A 10,938-nucleotide genomic window follows, 5' to 3' on the forward strand; every position below is an offset into this window, starting at 1 on the left:
ACTAACATTGCCTGAAACATAAGGCTTACCTCCACTTTCTTGGCTGCTTTGCTCTGTTGCCTGTGGAAAGCAATCCTTTCCCCTGCCAATAGAAAGTTATCAAGAACTAACCAGAAAAGGAGCCTGTGAGGGGAACCATTCCTTCCCTTCACAGCTCCTTTAGTGCCAGGTCCAGTACTCAGATGGAAGGGAAGGAAACTAGATAAGCATGAAAGAACTCCTTGGCATTTGATTCTACTTTAATTAGAACAGGGGAGATAACAATAGGAATGCTGCCCAGAGTTAAGAGGATCCAGGCACTCCGACAAAGTCTCCTTGTTGCAAATTATCAGGAAATCAGCCAATCTGTGCACACATTAGATGAGAATTTTTTCATGTGTGTACAGTCCAAGAAAACAATTCTGAGGAATGCTTCCTTACTTCATGGAGACTGCTCCCCTCCAAGTACAATGACTCATTTCTGCCTCATTGCTGTATAGGCCATCTGCTGTATAGCTGAACTGCATAGCCTTTCCCACTGGAAGTCTCTCAATAAGGAAGTCCTGTCATCCAGATTCGGAGGTTGGAAAGGAATGTCTCTGCTTGGGGCTGAACACAAGAACTGAAGGCAAGATTAGATGTTTTAACAGTGCCGTCCTTTGCAGTTTCTTCAGTTGAAGCCCATTGAGGTAACTCTGGATAAGACCTGTTCCCAAAAGGGATCAGTATTTAGGGCCAGTAATCAGAGCATCCTCCTTGCATGTTGGGTCAGACACATTTCCAGGGCAATGGGACCTATCTGACTAGTGCTCGCTTTGGCAGCACATATACTAAAATCGGAATGATACAGAGAAGATTAGCATGGCTCTATCTGTCTAGTATACACCACAATCCTATTTTGGAGCAGCAGTCTGAAAGAACGAGAAAGCTGACAAGTCTTCAGATGAGAAAAATCTTCATTCCCCTAGCAAGACACAGAGGAAAAAATGTAATGACAGGAGTAGCAAAATGAGATGGTAAAACAGTTGCATGCAATGAATCAATAAATCTTTTATACAACCCTACTTGCCTATGAGCTATTGCCTACCTGGAGGTGGAGGTGCACACCAGGGGAAAATGATCTGCGAGCAGTAAGGTGAGCCAGGGGTGCTTTCAGGGAATAAAGGAGATAAAGAAGAAGAGATTGGATTTATACCCCATCCTTTACTCAGAGTCTCAGAGTGGCTTACAATCTCCTTCCCTTTCCCTCTCCTAAACAGACACCCTGTGAGATAGGTTGGGCTGAGAGAAGTCTTGAGAGAACAGCTCTGAGAGAACTGTGGCGGGCCCAAGGTCACCCAGCAGCTTCATGTGGTGGAGTGGGGAAATCAAACCTGGTTCTCCCAGATTAGAGTCAGTGCTTCTAACCACTACATCAAACAGGCTTTCTAAAGAAAACACACAAACCTGAACATGATGAGAAAAAATGGGTCAGACTCCAGTCTGGGGGCAGGTGATGAGAAACAAGTTCAGGGATGAAGTTCCAAGGTCTAAATGAGGGGAAAGTTCCATGATTTTAGCCAAAGAGTGGAGGTCCGGCAAGTCAATGAACCATAAGGATGGGGAAGCAGGCTTTGGTCCAAAACCAACTACAATAGTAGGATGTCTAGAAGGTATTTTTATACACCTTTTCCACATGTCATCTGAGAGAAGCTGCTCTCCAACTTTCTGGAAGAGCTCAAGAAACCTGATTGCTGGTTTTCCAGACTGCCATCCCTAGAACAATGAGATAGAACAAGCTAGCTTTTCATTCAGCTCCCCGTATGTTGTCCCATGTGTTCATTTGATCCCCTTGTCCTCAGAAAAATTGGGAGTAAGACATGACTCATATGACAGACCAATGGTAGCCGAAGACTGGTGTTGAAGTCATCCCACCCTTCCTTTTCTTTCCACTACTCTACCCCCCCCCTTCTCTAAACAGCATTTATGGGATTCTCCTTGGTGTTTTCTAGACATAACCTTTTAGCCTGGATCAGAATTGGATTTGGGAAATGTTCCCTTTTCTTGTTGAGGAAAATAGGGTTAAGCCCTGGCTGGGGAGGGGGGTGTTTACGACTTCTAAAGAATAGAGGCGTGTAGGCTAGGATTTTGTAGGAATGGAAGGTAGTTCAGCTCCTTTTTGTCTTTGCTGCTCTCCTCCTAGGAGGTTTGGACTTCACTGTCTGGACTTTCTCATGGGAGAGGAAGGGTAGGTTTCAGGGCAGTATACATGTTAGGGTTAATAGACAATTCCATTTAACAATGCCAATAACTTCCTTATTTCAGCTCTGAGACTCTTCGGAGTGGAGGGCGGGATATAAATCCAAAATCCAATATCTTCTAATGTCTAATTTCCAAATTGTGGTCGCTAGAAACTGAGAAGAGAATTTCCCTATGCACAAATACCCTGACAAGTATATTTTAATTTTAAGAAGGAACTGACAGGGCATTTGGAGAAGGGTTATCTCCACTGTGTCAAGGGGGGGGGGGGGATTGATTCCTTGTCTCATTCAAACTGTTTTGATAATGAAAACAGGGAGAGAGTATTGTATATTTTATTCTTTAAAGTCCATTCTATCCTTACATATTTCTACTATATAATGATGAAATATTTTTAAAAGAAAGAAAAACAGTGTGGGCTGTGGTAGCAGAGCAATTGCAAAGGCTATTATTAAGGGAGCGATTACATATTATATATATATATATATATATATATATATATATATATATATATATATATATATATATATATATATATATATATTAGACATTGCTGTATACATTAAAGATATGACTCATAGAAGTGAAGTAATTGCTTCTATTAAATATTTAATTTCTCCCTTATCTGATGAAGACTCTTAGTTGGATCCAGACAATTTTTTCCACTAATGGAAGGCACTTCCATCAATGGATCAGAAATTTTCTGCCTCCACCTCCCAGCGATCTCCCTAAAAAGCCCCTCTTGGAGGAAAAGGGACCCTTTGGGGAGAGCTTAGAGGGCTGCAGCAGGAGGAGGGAAGCAGAAAAGTTCTGTTTGGTTGATAGATCCAGTTCTCTGCCTGTGCTATGGAGTGTCTTAATTTTTATTCTTCTGCAATATCAGTTTCATGAAAAATCTGGAGGAGATACTAAGAGCTACTGACTTTTCCAAAATGAGGCCTGTTTCTGGCGCAGCAGAGGGCAACTCTTATTGAATTTCAGTGTAATTGCTTTTCTTTGAGGAATTTTCATTTCTTTAAAAGTCCTCAGGAACAGATATGTTTTCAAATGGTACCCGAAGGCGATTTGTGATAATGTAATAAAAGTGCCAATTGCATCTCTTGAGGGAGGAACTTCCATAGTTTGGGGGCGGTAGCCGTGGCTGGCTCGGGTTTCTCAAGAAGCAGCCACCACCAGTGAACCTCCCTAAACCTGTAAACAGCATTCCAGATCATCTCTATAACTTGTCTGTCTAAGGACAAGAAAGGTCCCTGTGGTGTAGTGGTTAGTGTTGGATTCGGATCTGGGAGGCCTTGATTCAAATCCCCTCTGCCATGCAGCTCACTTCATGATTTTAGGTCACTTTCTCTCTCTCTCTCTCTCACTTTAACCCACCTCTCAGGGTCATTGTGAGGAAAAAAGGGGGGAAGAGACGACCCAATACATTGCTTTGAGCTCAACAGAATTTGACAGAAAGATTTACGGGGTGATGGTTTTGTATACTGATGACATGTCACTTCAGATCTCTGGCTGATCTCTCCCAATAGTTTCACGTAAATGTTTAGAATATGGGAGGAGAAGCAGAAATGTATTACATCCTGGTACCCAAGGTGTGCAGCAGAATTTCCCCAGCTCCACCTTCTGCAACCTACCATCCAGGAAGGACTTCAGCCAACAGCAGACCATGTTACTGGCTTGCAGGCTCTGAGTGTCAGGTGCCAGATGTCAGGCACAGCAGAGTTGCTCAGACCAAGGTCAGGGGTCTGAAAGTTAGGTGAGGCAGGGTTGGTGGCTTAGTGTCTATCGTATACATTGCATCCACATCTAATAGCTTTTTTTGGCTGGTTTTATGGCCCCACACCTTAGAGTAATGCTTGCAACCAGTTACCTAGAAGCAATCCTGCAACTACTTGTCTTTGTTATCAGCAAGCAGCTGGTGTCAAGTCAGAAGGTGTGCACTTTGCCATTTTGTTTGTAGCTCTGTTATCAGCCTCTGTCTGTGGTGCTCTAAGGGTGTAGATGATACTGGTCAGCTGGGAATGGCCAACTGAGATTCACCAGCTGAAACAGGCTGGAGGGGGTTGGTGGCTCTGCATCAGCTGTTGGCTGTGAATCCTGAGAAGCCTGCAGCTCATTTTCATGCTGGTCAGCTTCTGTTAACTCAAGGCTGGCTACATGGGAATCCGCATCTCCTGAGGAGTCCTCACTATTGCTAAGCCCTGGCTGATTCATTAAACCATGCCTTCAAGAACCATCCCAGCCAGGTAGTCCAGAAGGATACTAGTATGGGCAGCAACCAAAGTGCCATACCCACTTCAAAACCCAAACCCAAACTGAAAAGAGTCTAGATAATCAATCTCATCCAGAAATACCTAGAATTGTGAAGCCACCAGTCTTTCAACAATTGTTGCCTTAAAATAAAACAACTTAGACACTGGCCAATAATAACTGCAGTCTACTGCATTTAGTTATGCTACTTCAACTTCTTTTAAAGCCATAGGCACTGAGCAATCTGTTGATCAGATGTTAATAATTTGTGCCATTCATCGAGTCAGTCATTTCTGGCAGATTTAACTAGGCAAGCCAGATGAGGGTCCAGATGACAGGTGCTTGGTTTCATGCCTCCAAGTATTCTATCCACATCCTCAGGCTGAATCGACTCAAAGCCATCCATATGAATATGATGAGTAGAAAGCCCCAGGAATATTCACTGACTCTAATTAATGAGGAGTCCAAGTTGGATCAAATGCAGTCAGTTTGTATCTGCAAAGTGCTTAACAAACTGTCCACTGGTTGCTGCTGAAATATCTGATATTTTCTCTTGGGGGACAAGGCCTCTTACCACTTAAGATAACATTGCTGGATGGCATTGTGTAAACACAATGGTGGTGGAAAAGTGTGTTTTTCTAGCCTCATCTCTGCCACAGAGAGCTGTAGCTTGTATTGGACCGGCTTCAACATCAATCTTTGACCACAATGGTCTAACCATCATCTGTGTCATGTCATAGCCCCAATTTTTCTGAGGACCAGGGAGCCAAGTGAACAAAGGAGGCGACAAACAGGGATATTCCCTAGCAGCTTAAGCCCCCTTCTAGGAGAAGCCTGGCTTTATTGTTTACTAGGGAGTTAGGAGACCTGAAAATTAATGGAGGACAGCTGGAGCATCATTAGTAGAAAATTCACTTAGAATCAAACAGTCCAAACTATACAGTCCATTTATAAACTTATTAAATGGCAGAGATGGTGGTGAAGATTTATTTCCCACTGGATAGCTGAATTGAACTCACTATGCTTATTTTAAGTTTCAGGTAGGTAGCCATGTTAGTCACACTTTAAAGGCTAACAAAATTTTCAAGAGTATAAGCTTTTATAAGGGAGAGAAAGGTGTATATGGTATAGCCTCATCTTATCAGATCTTGAAAGCTGAGCAGAATTGGTACTTGGAATGGAGATCTTTAAGGAAGACTGCAAAAAAAAAAGACAATAGAAAATTACGTCTGCTTTTCACTTGCTTTGAAACTCCCTTGCTGGGGCCACTGTAAGTCATCTGTGACTTGACAGAACGTTACACACCCAAGCCTTTATCAATCAAAGTTTACTTGTTAGTTACATCTGGCTTCAAGCCTGGGTTAACCTCTGCCTTGTATAGAATCAGAAACCCCTCCCAAAGCCATTCAGATAATACAATGACTGGTTGAAGGTGAGCACAAAATATGCAAATTGGGACAACAATTTCTGGTGGGAAGTCCTTTGGTAAGAGAGCATTCATATCTCATCCATATCTGATAATGCTATGCCACTCTCTCCCTTTGATGCTGCAGTTTCCTCATCAACTGGGAAACCGATACCAGACAACAAGGCACCAGAATAACTGTCATAGCAGAAGGCTTCCATGTGCTTCTAAATGTCTGGATTTTTGAGATATCTAAATGAGGCATTGTTTAGGTGAGATGACTAGTCAGATTCTGACTACAGTATATTGTGGCTGAAAGCTGCAGGAGAAAAGAGGTAATAGATTAAATGGGAAGCATCGACTATCTATTGGTCTCTTTTGCACTCATTTCTGTCACAGCTGGAGACAGATTACTGGACTTTGGCATGAGACAACAATGTAGTTGCACACATTCCCCTAGCCCAGGGATGACCAAACTTCCTTAACATAAGAGCCACATAGAATAAATGTCAGATGTTTGATAGCCACAGGATATGAACATCAGATGTTTGAAAGCCACAGGACAGGAAGGAAATAAGGCAAATAGATGGGGGGACAGAGATAGAGGTGGAAAGAAAACAACTATACGTTTAAATGCATTCTCCAAGCTGCCAGCTGGCTTGGCTTGGTGAAGTGATTTAAAGAGAGAAATGCCTTCTCCAAGGTGACTGATAGGGTGGGGGGGGGCTTCAAGAGCCACACGATATGTGTGAAAGAGCCACATGTGGCTCCCAAGCCACAGTTTGGCAACCCTTGCTCTAGCCCAATGAGAGTCACACATGCTGGAAAAGAACTTAAAATAGACTAAGAATTCTAGGTGGTAAAAGGTGACCACAGGTGCTGTCATGGTCTACAAGGGACTGAGTAGGAAAATCCCATTCAGATATGACTATAAATATCTCCAGAGTGGTAATTATAAATTGTTGCATCAATATCTTTCTCAGCATTTTCAGCTCACTACTAAAGCTTTGTGTGTGTGCTATGTTTTTATTATGAGCTCCCAGCAGAAACATATAGATATATTTTTGAAAAGATTCCTAATGAACCTGGCACATCTTAATCAAGTATTGAAAACCTTCAAAATGGATTCATTAGTTCTTTGTGATTTGTGTTCCTCTGGGGGAAAAGCCTGCTCGGTTTTTCAGATGAGGGGAGGAATAATGGTGGAGAGTCCTTGGCCCTTTCCTCTATGGAATGCCTCTCTGCTCCTTCCCCCCTCATATTCCAGCTTCTGATATCATTTGCCAGGTTGTAATTGGCTTGAGCAAGCATGAGGGCAAAAGGAATTGTGTTTTATCAAATCACTGTGCGGCAACTGGGTGTGACAAGGGGTCTAAGAAGGGCCTTTGTGAATCAAGCACCAATTCCTTGGTCTGTGTGCCACCAGGGCTGTGAGCTACAGGAGGGAACTGCAGATAGTTCAGGTACAAACCCTGAATTTCACACAATCCTTTTAGCCCATGGAATTAGGTGTGACCAATCCCATGCTCCTGGCTGAGATAAAGCTGACAGATCTGTAGTGCTTTCTCTCTTTGGGAAGCCAGCTGCAAAGCCTCCATTCTCTCTCTCTCTTTCTCTCTCCAGAATGCAGGCCTTTGTACCTGTCACCAACTTGACTGTCTGTAGCTTGCTGTTCTGCCCAAGGTTCTTGCCAGCTACTGGTTTTCATATGAGGTCAGAGGCTACTTGGCTTTGAACACTGCATCAGGCTATGAATAAGTTGCACTTGCACATAGTTCAGATAGTGAACATGAGTATTTGGTCATTCAATCAGTCATTTATTAATGCTTGAAGACCAACAGCTCGTAAGCATACAAAAGGATTATATTAATATACAGACAATATAGAGAACATAGATATACAATATGGAAAACACAGATACAAAATTTTACAATAGGAAATGATGCTGTTAAGTACCATGGACAAATATTTTGCAACTGCCAGAGTCACATTTGGATAAATATCTGCTAATAATCTAGCTACAACCTCTTGTTTTGTGGTAGAACTCCATTTTTGGATGTAGATTGTAATCCATTCATCACGAGCCGAATTATACTTATTACAATCTGTAAAGAAGTGCCAAATAGTGTCCAAGTCACCAGGTTTACTGAGCATTTGGTGAAGAGCAAACACTGAAGTAATTGTGAAACAGTGAAAATCAATTAAAGCATGATCCCTTAAACACACAAAGAAAGATAGCCAAAGTTACTATTCATGTGTGCACAGCAAATCATAGCAGCACATAAGATAGTGACACAAATTGATTCCCAGAGTGCAGAGTTCACAGAGGACTAGAACCAAAACTAAAGGAATAATGAGTTAGAGGGCAATTCACAGTCCCTGACTAGCTAATGGCAACACTGTCTCAGGCAATAAAAATGAACAAAAAGTGATAAATAGAATCAAACTTCCTTACACCATCACTATACAACTTGCAAAGCACCAGGAAGAACTTGAAATCGCTTATTTGAAGACAGCAAAACTGTCCCAAAGAGATACTGAGAAGAGGATGCTTATCAACAAAGCTCTCCCAAGCTGGTGATGACTGGTGGAAACCAGACCTATTTGGAAAAATCTCTCGAGTTCTCGTCAGCTGTATTCTCTCCTGAATCTCTGTCCCACCTGTTTGTCTGTTTCTCTGATGCTGAACATGTCTTGAACTCTCTAAACTACACAGCCAGGCATCAGAATATCATTAGTTAGTATTCATTTTTCTATTTGATTTTGGTACGTATAACAATCAGGAATCTGGCTTATTTCATTTTTTAAAAAAGCAAATAACAAATGCACATTCCTAAGGCAAAAGTACAAGGAGATGCTCTCCCAAGTGTTGCTCTAGAGTCCAGCCCTTTCTGTCCTCTTTTTCCAGCCTTCCTTGCTTTGGGTGTTTCCAGTCAGTGTCATTGCAAGTGGATGTGTTGGAAGGTTAATTCTGGATGAATGGAGAAAGCAACACAATGAAATGAACTTGAATATTAAGAAAGTCAAGGACACTCAGGATGCTAACATTATGCATCTTTTTCTAACATCTTGATATTTGAAGCTGGAGCCTGAGGGGTTTGAATGCTGTTGCCAAGAATAGCTGAACTGATAGTTTGGCATCCACAGCTCCTCCGTAGCCTTTGCTATAATATTACAGTTGCAACACCCTGCAGCAGAGGAAAAAGTCACATGCAGTAAAAAAGGGAACTCAGATATCATGCTATTTCCCCTGAATTCGGGTTTTAGAGCTGTTTCATTATATAGAGTTATATAGACAACTCCTTATTAGATACTGATCTTCAAGGGCAAAAAGCCCTTCTTTTGAATGAAAGCCAGGGCTGGATCTGGGGGGGGGGGCAGAGGGGGGTGCTTGCCCCGGGGTGCCTACGGGGGGGGGGGAGGGGGGTCGCCAAATTGGGTATGGAGCCCATTGTATTCTATGGGACCATAAAATAGAATGGCCCATGAGGGGGCGCCATTTTTTTGATTTTGCCCTGTAGATCTGGTCCTGATGAAAGCATACTGAGTCAAAGGATACGTGTGCATGTCATTACTGTCCTCTTCATGAAGGCCTTGTTATATAAAACAGATTAATAGAATTTGTAATTGGTTAATTCTATGGATAAAACAGAAGTGAAACACTATGAAGATAAGGCCTGATGCTCTCTCTGCATTTTATTTTCAGGTGTGCAAAACAGGAACAGCCCAATTCCCATCAGGTTTGAATTTTAAAAAGAAACCTGTTTGAGTTTTTGATCAAATTTACAATCATTCATGGATGCTTATCAAATGAATGAACAACTTGTGATGCAGACAGAGGTATGATACAGTAACCCCACATTCATCCATGGAATAAAAACATAGGAAGAGCCATGATGGATCAGAACACTGGACTACCTAGTCTAGAATCCTGTCTCATACAGTGACCAACCAGTTCCTCTGGAAGGCTAACAACAGGGCATAGAGGCCGAGGCCTTCCCCTGATGTTGCCTCCAGGTACTGGGACATAGAATGTGGCTCTGAATGTAGAGGTTCCCTTCAGTCACCGTGGCTAGTACCATTGGTAGACTTATCCTCCATTCATCTAGCTAATCCCGTTTTAAAACTCTATTCCTGTGGCCCATCACAACATCCTCTGGCAGCGAATTCCACATTTTAATCACTCTCTGTGTAAAACAGTATTTCCTTTTGCCCATCTTGAACCTCCTGCCTATCGGCTTAATTGAATGCCCTCAAGTTCTATTATTTTGGGAGAGGGAGCAAAAGTTCTCTTTGTCACCTCTCCACCTCATGCATAATTGTATTAATCTCTTTATGTTCCTCCTTGGTTGGCTCTTTTCTAAACTGAAAAGTCCCGGACTCCTCATAGGGAAGGTGTTTCAATACTACAATCATCTTGGGTGCCCTCCTCTGTACTTTTTTCTAGCTCTGCAATGTGCTTTTTGAGATACAGTGACCAGAACTGTACACAGTATTCCAAATGAGGCTGTACCATAGGCACATACAGGGGCATTACAATATTGGTCATTTTATTCTCAGTCCCTTTCTTAATAAGCCCTAGCATAGAGTTTGCCCCGTTAACCACTGCACCACACTGGGTTGACACTTCCATTGAGCTATCCACTACAGCCTCAAAATCTTTTTCCTTCTCAGTCTCAGCAAGTTCAGACCTCATTAGCCTATATCTGAAGTTGGGATTTTTGGTACAATGTTATCACCTTACACTTACCAAGACTGAACTGCATTTGCCACATCGTGCCCCATTCAGGCCCGGGGCTAGGGGTGTCCGCGCCCCTAGGCCGAACCTTGAATGTCTGCCCCCTCCATTGTTTGTCTTCATGTGCACTTTGCGTGCACCTGGATGACATCACAATGGCATCACTGCCATGTCCCCCAGACTCTTCTGAAGCCTCCTGAGCCTTAGGAGAGTCAGGGGGTAGGCACGTTCAGAGACAGTTGGCTCTGAACACTCTCGCTGCCACACCCACCCCGGATTCTTCTGAAGAGTCAGGGAGGGGGGCCAGGCATGTTCAGAGCCAGTTGGCTCT

The 10,938-nt window shown here is 42.7% G+C and overlaps 1 pseudogene; it reads left to right on the forward strand.

Annotated features, from left to right (window-relative positions):
- Positions 1–785: 785 nt before the first annotated feature.
- On the forward strand, positions 786–847 carry LOC132580817 (U6 spliceosomal RNA; annotated as a pseudogene).
- The last annotated feature ends 10,091 nt before the right edge of the window (positions 848–10,938 follow it).

This window comes from Heteronotia binoei, chromosome 12 (assembly GCF_032191835.1).
Source record: "Heteronotia binoei isolate CCM8104 ecotype False Entrance Well chromosome 12, APGP_CSIRO_Hbin_v1, whole genome shotgun sequence".
In the NCBI taxonomy this organism is placed as follows: domain Eukaryota; kingdom Metazoa; phylum Chordata; class Lepidosauria; order Squamata; family Gekkonidae; genus Heteronotia; species Heteronotia binoei.